This window comes from Balaenoptera acutorostrata, chromosome 12, assembly GCF_949987535.1.
Source record: "Balaenoptera acutorostrata chromosome 12, mBalAcu1.1, whole genome shotgun sequence".
NCBI lineage: Eukaryota > Metazoa > Chordata > Mammalia > Artiodactyla > Balaenopteridae > Balaenoptera > Balaenoptera acutorostrata.
This window is the reverse complement of record NC_080075.1, coordinates 93,311,041-93,325,564: the sequence shown is the minus strand read 5'-3', so window position 1 is coordinate 93,325,564 and position 14,524 is coordinate 93,311,041. Positions and strand designations below refer to the sequence as shown.

Genomic DNA, 14,524 nt, shown 5'->3' with positions numbered 1-14,524 from the left:
GGAACTGTTGACATTAGCAGACTAAGAGGTTTAATTATAAAAGCTTCAGTGGAAGATGCTACCAGTTATTTAAGCAGAATGTTCTTCTCTAAACATATTAGTAACGGTAGATCTTTATAAATAAAATGGTGCACAATCTTTTTGTCAAACAAACGTTAAGACCCAAGGAAAGGATGTAAACTATGATTAAAGAGGAAATATAATTAAAGAGGAAATATGAAAATGGTAAATAATGTCAGCATTAGGCTTCGACCAACACCACAAAATCTCCCAGCAAGACCTCAGGGCACAAATTTCTCACGCATCACAGACTTTCAGGCGATAATTGCACTGTTAGTCTCCCCAGGGATTTGTGCAGGTCCCTGCCGTGAGTGTGGGGCTGTCCAGAGCACATCGTGGAGTGTGGGGGACCTCAGACTGTGAGTGCTTGGAAGGCACGGACACGCCAGACACACAGCACCTGCCCTATAGGTGTTTCCGCCTTTTGGGTTTTTTGAGAAATTTATGATATACTGTCTGATGTTCAAATCTCCTGGTGCCAGTGACCTCAGGGGTCACTTTAGCACCCTGCACTACTCTGTTCCCCCCGAGAAATAACTTAGAAAGCGGTCCTGTTGAGGTCGGGGCTGAACGAGCTGCCCGAGGTTCACTGAACTGAATGAGCAGCTTCAGCAAAGCCCTGGGCTCTCTTGGCATCTTTGGCTTCTCACGTTTTCCTAGTTCTGCTCCAGGGGAACAGGAGGGAAGGGCATTCCGACTCTGAAACTCATGTGTGGAAAACGCACATCGCTCGGAAGCTTTCATAAGCCCGCGCGGGGCGTCCAGGAACCTCCCAGTCTCAAGTCACCCAGGATGCCGGAGGAGCATGAAGTCACGGAGAAGGGGCCCCAGGCTGACCTCGATCGCGGCGGCAGCACCTCCACGGAGCCAAGAGGAGCTCCTCTCTGGTGAGCTCCCCGCCCGCAGGTGGGCTCAGGCTGGCAGAAGCCCCTGGATCTCATGCCCCTTGTCATCCACACCCACACACAACCCGCCTATTCCCCAACTCGGCTTCACTCAAAATGCCCACAGATGGAGGCAATCGTTCTCAGCTGGGGGGAGAGAAGTGTCATCATCTGCAGTCCCTGTCACTCTCCAGGGGAGGGGAGAGGGATTAGTCATTTGTATCCTACTTTCCAAGAGAGTGGTGGTCCAAGACTTTGAGACAAGTCATGTAAAATGCAAATTTCCACTATCTCCTGAATTCCAGAAAAATCAAAGCTCAAACCCTTTTATTTATTTTTCACTATCTGTACTATTTTATAACTTACATTTTATAAACATTGTTATAATGGCAGGTAACAAAGGTCATAAAGAAGATTTAAGCAATACTGATGAATCACTATGAAAACGATCGAAAAGCATTAGGTCATGATTTAGGGATGATCTTGAGAAAACATGACTCGAAATTATTGTTGTTTTCTGAGCAAGGGGGCACGAGAGTGGTGAACTCAGAATCATATTAACAGCATTGTTCCTTTTAGGCAAAACAGTGTGATTTAGTGGCAACCTAGCAGTTTTACAAATTCTTGGTGTGTAAGCATATATATACACACAATACTTTACATGCACACACAAATAATACCTATTGTAAATATATGTGGAATAGACACAAGGATAGCAATGTGTGATATTTGCATAGGGCTTTGGGAACGTGGCAGGGGCAGGTCCCAGCAGTTAAGAACGTTGGCCAGGAGCTGAAACACCCACCTAAGTTTGAATTCCATCCGTGCCATTTACTGTGTAACGTTGGGCATTTTATTTAACTTCTCTATACATTAGTTTCCTCTGATATAAATTATGGATACAAATCTGGATAAGAAGAGTAACACAGGGTGTTTCGAGCACTAAATGGAATACAGTGAGTGGTACTTTGAGAACGGAGCTTGGTACATTGCGGCTACTTAGTGAATATTTAGCTACAATCACCATCATTAGCAGTTTACAGTATTTTCATGTAATCCATCACACTTGATCTAGCCCTTTATCCCTATTTTACAGAAAAAGAAAGTAAGACTTTGAAGGGATTTGCCCAAAGGGATACAAATGGTAACTGGCAGTGCTAGGACGAAACTAATAGTATTTGTCAGCTGTTTAAAATAAATCCGTTTCAAAGGGTCAAAGACCACAGATTTATAAAGTTGGAGCTATTTCAGCAGATTCCTCCTTCTGGACACACGATACACTTTTCTTTAAAATAGTCGCCATTCAGAACACAATTCATGAAGCTTTTTGGGAAACAGATATTGATTTTATTTTAAGTAAAGTCTTTAGCATGGAAATTGGATGGGAGTGTGATTTTCTCTTTGGGCTCTGGTTCAGAGGAAATTGGATTTCCTAGAGCACCAGCTGCGGGGAAGCCACAGGTGCTCAACTCGGCAATCATGGTGGCTAATTGGGACACATGGACAGAAAATGCCCTAAATCTAAATCTTGTACCACGGCACTTTCATTTCTCCCATAAGAGGAAGCCCCAAAGGCCTTCTTGACTGGGGTTGCTAAGGGAAGCAAGGGCTGAGGGCAGGAAATATGGCCCACGGGGAGCCGGTGGTGGTCACAGGGTGGAGAGGAGCTGGGAGTGTGAGGGCTGCAGGACCGGGGCCGTCTCTATTCAACCGCTGCCGGCTTAGCAATGGCGACGGGACCATGGGCCCTTCCACCTGCGTCCTTCTGACTCTGAGTTGCAAGCTAAGGAGTAGAACCAGCAAAAGAACAATCCTGGGAATCCCTAGTTCAAACAACCACACGGCAGCAGGTAACAAGAATCTGGATGGTTGAATACGATAACGCTGGGTACTGGAAGTAGAAAGAGTGGTGGGCAAATGAGTGAGAGCAGCTAGTAATCAGTTTCTGGGACTGAGAGACCTGGAGTGGACCGTTCTATACCCTCCGTCTGAAAAGACAGGGAGATGGAGTCTCTCCTGTGGACCACAGAAATCACAACTGTTTTACCAACACCAAACCCAAGCCGGGAGGAATTAAGTCCTTTGTCCTAACAAGTAGCTGTGCATGCCAAGTTACTGGTATCTATGTCTATGCCCTGAGTTCATCTCTGGGTTTTATATTTTTCTCTTACATGGGAAGTCACTCCCAATTCATCCATCTAATGAACTAATCTTTCGAGACCCAGTTCTGGGGTCACTTCTTCTGCAAAGACATCTTTGGCCCCTCTAATCAGAGCTAAGACCTCTTCTCCGTCCTCCTAAGTCATCTTACCCAGACCTCTGTTGATACCATGAGAAGTGACCGAACTCCTTACAGGGCCGGAAAACATGCTCGGCTCTGGAAGGCGGAGGGACCAAGCAGGTGTTCTGCCCTGAAGGAAGGGCCTTCAGGCCTGTTTACTCCTGGTCCTTACCACGCCGTTGTGATGCTTTGAGGACAGTGCCCGTGCCTCATCCATTTTATACCTCCAGAGTCTAGAAGGGCTCATGGAACAAAATAGGTACTCAACAGTGTAGAAAAAATGGGAAACAGATGAACATAATGATTAATACACAATTACCCCTTGGTATCTGGGACAGAAAGGGTAGTTGTGAACAAAACCTTTCCTTTGAGTCCTTTTTTTGCTGTATCTATTCTACTGCTAACTTCTGAATATTTTCATTTGGTTTAGAAATAGACTTGGATTGAAGATTGAAATTTGAAGGCTTCTTGGAAATAGTGATTTGTGTCAAATGTAGATCTCTAAACAAAATTCCTTTCTATCCCGTTGTCAGCCACCTGAGTCTGGTGCAATTACTGTCTTGGCTACTTATTAATTATGTCATCTTAGCGTAGTCACTTACATTCTCTAATCTTCCCTTTACTGAGCTCTGAAGTGGGAAGGATAATTGCTCAGTCTAGCAGAATTTGGGAGGAATTTAGTGCTTGCCCGGTGCTGACGTGTGTGCTAGAGCCCGATCATTGGTAGGTTTTGTTATTTCAAAAATGACACAGGAGTGTGATTAATCACTCATTCAAATATACTGTGCCTCTCCACATTGTTAATATTGACCATGGTCTTGAGTGATGCCCCATCATACCTAAGTTTTGTATTAGGCTCTTATTATAAATAAAGAACTTCTGAATGCCAGATAAGCTTACCTTTGATGGCAAAGACTATGTGAAACATTCCATGACATTGGTGGGAATTAAGGAATTACTGATTTCAAAATTCTGAGTTTTAAGAAATTCAACAGAAACTGTCTCTTCATTCTTAGTGCAGATTTGTGTAAAACTTTATAGTTAACATTCCCTACAATCACTTATTGTTCTCCAGACCAGGATCAGAAAAAATAAAATAAAATAAATAAAATAAAATCTTAATATAAAATAAATAAAATAAATAAAAAATAAAATAAAATCTTAATATTTTTCACACTGAAAAAAATTTATTTAAGGTAATGGTACATGCTCAAATTGGGTAGGAAAATTCACTACCATAAAACATTGAAACCTCTATTTCTGTCTGATTAAGAAACTTAGCCATGCAATTTATAGTTTTAAAGCAATCCCCATCAAAATCCCAATGTTGTTGTTTTGCAGAAATAGAAAGATCTATCGTAAAATTCATATGGACCCTAAAGGAACCCCCAAATAACCAAAACAATCTTCAAAAAGAAGAACAAATTTAAAAGTTTCATACTTCCTGATTTCAAAACTTACACAAAGCTACAGTAAGCAAAACAGTGTGGTACTGGCATAAAGACAGAAACACAGACCAAAGGAATAGAATAGAAAGCCTACAAATAAACCCTTGTGTATATGGTCAAATGATTCTTGTCAAGGGTGCCAAGACCATTCAATGGAGCAAGGGCAGTCTTTTCAACAAATGGTGTTGGGAAAACTGGATACTTACATGCAAAAGAATGATGCTGGACCCTTAACTTACACTATATACAAAAAGTAACTTGAAATGGATCAAAACCCAAAACTAAACATAAGAGTTAAAACTATACAACTCTTAAAAGAAAATATGTAGGAAAATCTTCATGATGTTAGATTTGGCAATGGTTTCTTGGATATGATACCCAAAACACAGGCAACAAAAGAAAATAGATAAACTGGACTATGTCAAAAGTAAAATCTTTTGTGCATCAAAGAACACAACCAACCAAATGAAAAGGCAAACCACAGAATGCGGGAAAACATTTGCAAACCATTTATCTAATAAGGGTTTAATACCCAGAATATATAAACAGTTCCTACACTCAACAACAACAACAGCAACAACAAAGCTACTTGATTAAGGCCAAAAACTTGAATAGACATTTACCCTAAGAAGATATACAAATGGCCAATAAGTACATGAAAAGACGCTCAACATTACTATCATTAGGGAAATCAAGTCAAAACCACAATAAATACCACTTCACATCCATTTGAATGGCTATTATTAAAAACAAAACAGAACAAAACAACACAAAAAACAAGAAGCGTTGGTGAGGATGTAGAGAAATTGGAACTCTTGTGTACCATTGGTGGGAATGCAAAATGGTGCAGCTGTGATTGAAAACAGTATGGAAGTTCCTTACTGTTAAAAATTAACATAGGATCGAACAATTTCACATCTGGGTATATACACAGCAGAACTGAAAGCAGGGATTGAAACAAATATTTGCACACTCATGTTCATAGCAGCATTATTCACAATAGCCAAAAGGTAGAAGCAACCCAAGTGTCCATTGACAGAGAGGGAATAAACCATATGTGGTCTCTACATACAATAGAATCTTCTTGAGTCTTAAAGAGGCAGGGAATTCTGACACCTGCCACAACATAATGCTGGTAAAATCAGCCAGTCACTAAAGGACAGATACTGTATGATTCCACTCATATGAGGTTCCCACAGCAGTCAAATTCATAGAGACAGAAAGTAGATGGTGGTTTCCAGAAGCTGGGAGGAGGGGGAAATGGAGAGTGAGTGCCTAATGGGGACAGAGTTTTAATTTTGGAAGATGAAAAAAGTTCTGGAGATGGGTGGTGATGGTAGTCGCACAGCTACATAATGTAAACATAATTCATGCTACTGAACTGTACACTTAAAAAAGGTAAGGTGGTAAATTTTATGTTCTATATATTTTACCACAATTTTTAAAATTCTTAAAAAAGAACATTAGCCATATATAACTGGAAGTTTGCAAGGAGTATGGTTCTGGAGGTCCACAGCAGCACTGAGAGAGGCTTATCAACAGTAATTGACAGCAACCTATGAGGACCTTGGGCTATGCAAATGGGCCCTAATTAAAGAAGTGCTTAATTTCCTTAAAGATAAAGGGTTCCTAAATAGACTAATAGTGGAAAGAGAGATCTGATTTTAAAGGGACTCTGTACGAAGCAGCCTCGGTACAACTGCCAAAGGGTGAACAGACCTATTAATATGGCTATGAAATTATTTTTTGGGTAATGTTGTAATTGGATAAAAGAAGACTACTTGAGTCTATGTTTAGTAATAGATGATAAATTCTGACTTTGTACTGAGTTTGTTTATTAAGATTAGGAACGTTGAACTCTTGATCAAATACAAAATCCTCCATTCACAAACCTGTCTTTATGCTTTTTTGAATTCTTGCTAAGGTAGTATACAAACATCTGTTTGCACGTAGAGCCTAAAGTAGGGCACGGGATCATTACCTTTACGTGGCTGCTTGGATCGCCAGACGTCTGTGGACCAACAGAACCTTTCCTGACGGGGTGTTGCTGATAATTTCAGAGACACAAACACTCGATTGGATCCAGTAACTACATTTTTCCTCTTCCACAAGATGCAGTCACTCTAGAGAAGAATAAAAGGGCAGAGGAATGCGGTTGATTATCATAATGCGAAAAGGATCCTACCTGCGGGATCTAATCACCAGGGAGGTTTGTGCTTGAGGACAGAGGGGTGATGACAGCCAGGCTGTGTGCACAAACACACGGAGACACTACGGGGGGACCTGGAGATCGTATCGCAATGCACTGATTTGTGATAAATGATTCCTTATAAAAAAATCTCTTTTGAAAACTAAATTGCTGTTTTTGATGTAAAGATTACACAGACTGTTAACACGGAGATCATATCACAATGCACTGATTTGTGATAAATGATTCCTTATAGAAAAATCTCTTTAGAAAACTAAATTGCTGTTTGTGATGTAAAGATTACACAAACTGTTAACACGTTCTCAATAAAACTAAGTGTAAGTTATCTTTGATTGAGTCTGAAAAGTATTAAGACAGTATGAAATATTTAGAAGTGAATTAGGGAAGCATAGTGATGTATCTGCATGTCGATACAGAGCTTTTATCATCATAGTTTGTCAGATGTGTTTTTATTTTTATCCTTGTCCATTCAAAAGACAGTAAATAAGCTACAGTCCTTTCCATATAAAAGGTTTTATAAGGACATCTTATTTGCTAATGAAAAAGGAAAACAAAATACAACCTCTTAAGTATTAATTTAAAATTTTCATTTGTTATAACTATAAAGCAACAACAAAATGCAGTGTTTAAAACGGCCTTTGTGCATAATCTTCTATGGTGAATATGTACTTAGTGGGCACAGTTATTTTGAAGATGTTCTGAGATGTTACTAAATTGGTTAAGAATGGTTTGAATGGTATTCAGTGCAGTGGTTTTATGAAAAGGCATCTTAATTCTCATCATATGAAGAACATCAAGTAGACAAATTTAAATAAATCTTATAAACAAACCAACACAAAGCAAAACAATTAAGTGATTGGAAAATACATGAAAAGGATTGGATATTAATGATCAAAGCCACTCTATCTGATATAGTGCCAACACTTTTGTTAAAAAAATCACATTTTAGTGAAATATTGTTATATTAATTTACATGTTTTACTTTTCTGGTCATCCTAGAAATTCACCTCTATCGCTTTAAGCATTTCATAATGTGCTGTGGATTCATCACATGGATTCCCATCATTTTGGGGACTCCGTGGGGTTCTGGGAAGACAGCAAGGACAAAGACCACCGGGCTCACCCATGGGGGCGGGCAGTCAGGCAAATGACAGGCTTTTCATTAAACTGATTAGGGTCTATAAGATCGAATTTTGTGGACAAAGTTGTATTTGACACATCCTCTATTCTCCATGCCCACGTTCATGAATAAGTCAGGGAGTTGAAAATGCCTTTCTCATTCCCCACATGGACAATGCCCTCCTCTCAGCCGTTCATGGAGCTTCCTCCAAATATTGCTGTGTCTTGATCCTTGTGACAGTGACTTTGATCCTTTCCTTGTTCCCTTGAGCTCACGGGGAGCTGGGGCTCACCCACAAATACAAGACACTCTGCTCCCCTTTTGGAAGAAGGGAACTTATGGTGACTGTCAGCAGTAGACACCACCTCTTCTCCAAGAGGTATTTTCACCCCGGAGTCATTTATCAGATGTAGATTAAAAACGGGTGGATTACAGGTTAAATGCCCTTGAAGGGCAGTTGATGTTTCTTATTAAATGTATATATATTTTGATTTAAGACAACTGAGATGTAAAATAGAAATTTCTTCTTTAAGGCAGAATTTTAAAAAATAGAGTGAAAGAAACTGAGCTGATGATTCTTTGAACAAAACACCTCTCATTATGTAAGAATCCACAGAACCATCTACTAACGACTGAGTCCCTTAGTGACGTGATCTTGTAAGACATCATCTTTTCCCAATTACTCAGGTACAAGATGAAGGATTATGCTCCTATGGTTCTGGCTGTTTACAGTTTTCTGTCACATATGCTGCTTGTGATCATTTGTAATGGAATTTCCAGGATGAGCTCTTAAATGAAGTGTTTAGTGGGTAGCTTAGTTGCAAAACACAAATGACGCAAATAACACTAGCAGGCGGGGGTGCCTTCGGATGTTCAGCCCCACTGTGTCCTCAGGTACAGCTTTCCTGGCACCTTCCTCTCATCCACCATCACTCAGATGAGGATCAACGGGGCTTTCTTTATAGCATTGGCCATTATGTGAAATTATTGTACACATTTTACTTTGTTTTAAACTATTTGTTTTGAGATAATTGCAGGTCACGTGCAGCTGGAAGAAATGATACAGAGATCCCATGTGCCCTTGACCCACCGCCCCCGGTAATATCATCTCCCCAGACTCTAAGACATCATCACAACTGGGATATCAACACCCACTCACTCCACTGATCTTGCTTTACTTGTGCTCCCGTGCATGTCTGTGTTTAATTGTATGTGACTTGATCACTTGTGTATGTCCACTGTACACCCGCACAGCCAAGGCACAGAACGCCATCACCACAAGGGTGGCCACCCTCTTATAAGCTCACCCACTTCCCTTCCCACAACCTCGAATCTGCCTTCCATTTCTATAATTTTGAGAATGTTCTATAACGCAGAGAACAGACTGCTCGCTTCCAGAGACAGGGGATGGCGGCTAAGCCAGATGAGTGAATGGGGTCAAAAGCACAAACGTCTATTTGTAAAATCAATAAGTCCTGGGAATGTAATGTACAGCATTACATCTGTGTACATTTGTGTCGTATATTTGAAAGTCGCTAAGTGAGTAGATCTTGAAAGTTCTCATCACACAAAAAAACTTTGTAGCTATGTGTGTTGATGATGTTGACATTTTTTTTTTTTTTTGGCTGCATTGGGTCTTCGTTGCTGCGTGCGGGCTTTCTCTAGTAGCAGCGAGCGGGGTCTCCTCTTCGTTGCGGAGCATGGGCTCTAGGCGCGCGGGCTTCAGTAGTTGTGGCACGTGGGTTCAGTAGCTGTGACTCGCGGGCTCAGTAGTTGTGGCTCATAGCCCACAACACAACCATGGAGACACGGAATGGTTGCTGAGCAGATTTTGCCACACTGAACAACTGAGCTAAACCATCAAACACACCTCTGCCCAGCATCTTGTGGTGTCGACCAGCACTCGGCACATGGGGGGTCGGGGATGAGGGACTGCTTGGGGAATGCCCACACCGGGTTTCAGTTTGGGGCTGTTGGGGTCCCTTCTCAGGAACCCAAATCATTTCTTCATTTTAACATAGTATGTAGTAAAGAAGTGGTTTCAAGTAAAAACTCAGTTTTAGATCAGTGCATTATAAATGGTTGTATTATAAAATTCATTTTAACTTTACCTTTATGAATATTCATGATATAAGACCAATTTTGAATTTCCCCATTTAACAAGAGTGTGTATTGCTTAATTTTTAGATTATTTATGTAGTGAATAAAAAGCATTGTTTGTCCCTGATTCAAGAATGATTGATTACATCATATTTGGTTTTTAGACTGATTATGTATTAAGAGATAGATTGAAATTTAGTAATTTATCTTGTCATGAAAAACAGACATAAATGACCTCCTGTTTGAAATGTTTGCATTTTGGGCTAAGGGAAACCAGATTTCTTTGTTTCTTCCCTCCCTTCCTTCCATCTTTCTTTTGTTCTTTTTAAAATTTGTTTCCAAATAGTGAGGTAGAAGAGAATATTCTAGGCTGATATCTGTAAGTATTTCTCCAAATATAACATATTATAAATGGGGTTACCTTTATATATATATATATGCGTATATATATATATATAGAGAGAGAGAGAGAGAGAGTAGTTAAAAAGCTTCTTTGATATAACTTTCACTCTATATTGTTTTTCCATTTACCATTTTTAAACGAGTATCAGAGAAATTGTGACTGGCAATACGAGAAATCTGATCTATGAACGTAACTTTCAGAGCTGGTGTAGACCATTTTGAGGCAGGTTTGCTCCTTGCTAATTTGTATGTTATTATTAGTAATCCTTCTGCTTCTTGTTTTTACTAATGGCTCGCTGTGGATCTATGGCTTACGTGGGATGCAGCTGCACATTAAAGAAACATCAGCAGTGCACCCAGGCCCCGCAAGCCACGTGGCTGAGGAGGGACAGCCGAGAGGGGGCCCTGAGCACACCCGGGGGCATCCAGGGACCACCAGAACCCCCAGCAACCCAGGGCCCGTTTGGAGCCCCGCAGAACAGTTCTGCTGGGAGCCAAGAGTATCTTTATTTGACTGGTTTTAAATATAGACAATGAAACAGCTGTGTTTAGTGTCTTTGTTAACGCAGACCCCGCTCGCTCAACAACCTTGAAACCGCTGGGAATCCAGCAGCTATTGTGGGAACACACTGTTATCAAGGGGTGAGTGTTTGTCAGTCACCAAATGTGCTGTCACCAAAGAAGCACGGGGAGGAGTGGCTGGAGAGCTGACCTGTTCCCTCCTCCTGGGAGAAACAGGCCACTCCCTCGCCCAGCTCAGCTGCAACCTGGGTTCTGGGAAGCGCTCCTCCAATTCCAGGAGCTGAGAGCCTTCAGCCTCCACTCCAGACCATCTGTGCTCTGAGGACTGCAATTACCAGCCATCATGATGAACAACAGGATGTAATATTACATATCAAAAAAATGTATTATGTGTTCTCACCAAAGTTATACACATACATAGTTTAGGGGTCAGGTAGCTGTACATGGCTTGTTATGGAAAACGGTTCCCCCAAATACCACCCTCATTCTACTCCCAGCTCCCCAGAGGGCCGGATTTTCAACTCTTTCACCCTTTCTTTTGACATTGACCTCCATCCACATCCCTAACAAAAGCTCTCCCTCCTCTAGGGCACTATATCCCACCCAGAAGCGTTCATCTGTCAACTTCCCAGCTTGGAGAAGAAGACAACGCTTTCCAACACGCACACCTGCCATCCTGTCTCAGACACTTCTGTCCCAATGCAGTCACGCAGGACATTACATTAGACCATTAACAATGTTTCGTTGTCATGACTATGAAAACACTGTGGACGGTGGATCGTAGGTTTTACCACATCTCTCATCCGCAGTCAGCAGCCGTGCTCATGCACTTGTATCCTTCCTGCGTGCTTCCCAAGAGTTTATCCTCAAAGTCTCCCAATTAAGTAGCCTCCTCTCACTGCAAGCAAACACTGGGTGTCCATTTGGGGCCCTGGATGACATCTCAGGGAGCTGCCCGTGTGCTCCCATCTGGCCGTCTTATGTCGGGCCACCTGAAGGGCTGGATGGTCCCTTCTCCTCCAGCCCAGCCAGTCTCCTCCTCCGTCTCCTGTTTACTGCATCCCCTGCCTTCCTCTTCCTTGGATGGACCATCATCCATTGCTTCCCAGAGAAAGGTTCTTGGGAGATCTTTTTTTTTTTTTTTTTTTTACTATTTACATAATATTTGTCTGAGTACAAAAATCTAGATCGGAATAATTCTCCCTCAGATGTTGGAAGGTTTCATTCCATTATCTTCTACCTCTTGAAGATTCTTTGTAGAATCCTTTCCGCTAGATGCGCATGCCCAGAATTATTAGGACTGTCTCTTGTTCCATGTGTGTTGTGATGTTCCCGTAATGGGTGGGTGTGTGGATCTGTTTCCCTGATCATGGTGGGCGCCCTGCAGAGCTCCCAGGGATCTTCTCTTCCCTTCTTCTCTTTCTGGAACTGCTACAGTTCATACAGGACAACCTATGAGCCTCTCTCTCTTGGTTTCCATCTCTTTGTCCTTTTGTTCTTTTTTTTTTTTGAATTTTATTTTATTTATTTTTTTATACAGCAGGTTCTTATTAGTTATCCATTTTATACATATTAGTGTATACATGTCAATCCCAGTCTCCCAATTCATCCCACCACCACCCCCCTGCCACTTCCCCCCCTTGGTGTCCATACGTTTGTTCCCTACATCTGTGTCTCTATTTCTGCCTTGCAAACCAGTTCATCTGTACCATTTTTGTAGGTTCCACATATATGCATTAATATACAATATTTGATTTTCTCTTTCTGACTTACTTCACTCTGTATGACAGTCTCTAGGTCCACCCACATCTCTACAAGTGACCCAATTTCATTCCTTTTTATGGCTGAGTAATATTCCATCGTATATATGTACCACATCTTCTTTATTGATTTGTCTGTGTCCTTTTGCTCTAATCACGTTTCCTCTATTTTACCTTCTCACCCTTCTAGTGAGACTTCTTAAAATGCAAATTTCAACACTCATATTTTTACTTTCAAAGTGAGCGCTCTTGGTTATTTGAATCATCTTCTCCCTCTTCCACTTAAGAAATATTTTGTTCTTGTTTAGTAAATGCAATAGTTGTCTCCCAGGGCTTCCCTGGTGGTGCAGTGGTTGAGAATCTGCCTGCTAATGCAGGGAACACGGGTTCGAGCCCTGGTCTGGGAAGATCCCACATGCCGCGGAGCAGCTGGGCCCGTGAGCCACAACTACTGAGCCTGCGCGTCTGGAGCCTGTGCCCTGCAACGGGAGGGGCCGCGATAGTGAAAGGCCCACGCACCGCGATGAAGAGCGGTCCCCGCACCGCGATGAAGAGTGGCCCCCACTTGCCGTAACCAGAGAAAGCCCTCGCACGAACCGAAGACCCAACACAGCCAAAAATAAAAATAAATAAATAAATAAAGTAGCTATAAAATTAAAAAAAAAAAATTAATAAAACTCAATATTAAAAATCCAACAATCTGATTTAAAAAAAAAAAATAGTTGTCTCCCATAATCTGAGAAAGTTAATGGAAGTTTCTTTTTTCTTCTTGTATACTTTCTATTTCTTCCAATTTGCTTTGATCCCTTTTCTGTTTTGTTTGTTGGCTTGTTCTGGTCTCTTTCATATTACGGGATTTTCTCAGGCATCTGGGGTCCTTGGCTGTTGCTCAGACTTCCCGGGGCAGCATCAGAAAGTCTTCTAGAGGCCCTGCTCACATGGGCGATGCATCTGGATCTTGGGCTTCTGTGTAGGATGTTTGACAGGCTCTTCCTGGGGCCCATCAGTTGCGTGTAGTGGGTGAGAGTTGAACTCTGCATCCAGACGGCATGTGCTTCAATTCCAACCCTTCCATTTATTACCTGTGTGCTTTTGGTAAGTTACTGAATCTTTTCTCTGTATCAGTTTCCTCATTTGTAAAGTGGTTACCACTGAGGAGTTTATAAAACTATTTTTTTAAAGTGTAATGTCATCGGGATTATGTCTGATACACAGTAAGTGCTATAGAGTTTAGGGGAGGGATCTTGAGGGGCTCAGTACTCAATATCTGAATTTCCTTTAGATCCAGCTTTCTGCATAGCATCCAGCCCTCAGTTGTTTCTATCATCTCCCCAAAGAGACCCTCTGCTTTATTCCATCAAAGAGTAAACTTGGAGTTTTCTGCTGAAAATAAATTATCCCTGCTGTCTACTTGGCTTTTAACCTTTCAACCAATCTGCCAGTTTCTAGTCCAGCTTCACCTTGCCTCCCATGGGGCCTGAGTCTGCCAATCCTGGAGGGACCGAGGGTCCTGAGAGGGGTTCTGAGCCCATCCGTCTCCTTGGGCTCTGCTATGTCACTTCTTCCTGTCTCTGCTCTCCAGCTTCAAATGGGGCCACCATTATCCCCTCTCTGTTCTTCTGCTTCTTTTTTTTTTTTCTTTTTCTTTTGATAAACATGTCTCTTCTGTCATTTTAGTGGGATTTCAGGAGAGAGAAGAAGCTAATGTGCTTGGATCTGCCATCTTTAACTGAACACG

The 14,524-nt window shown here is 41.5% G+C and overlaps 1 protein-coding gene across 11 annotated transcripts in view; it reads right to left on the bottom strand.

The window, feature by feature from the left end:
• Positions 1–14,524, bottom strand: part of MYT1L (myelin transcription factor 1 like) — a 409,089-nt gene that overhangs the window by 182,495 nt on the left and 212,070 nt on the right. For all 11 annotated transcript variants that reach the window (XM_057558744.1, XM_057558742.1, XM_057558748.1 and 8 more), the window contains one exon: positions 6,655–6,796. The gene's annotated coding sequence lies outside the window, so the exon portion shown is untranslated. The remainder of the gene's footprint in view (positions 1–6,654; positions 6,797–14,524) is intronic.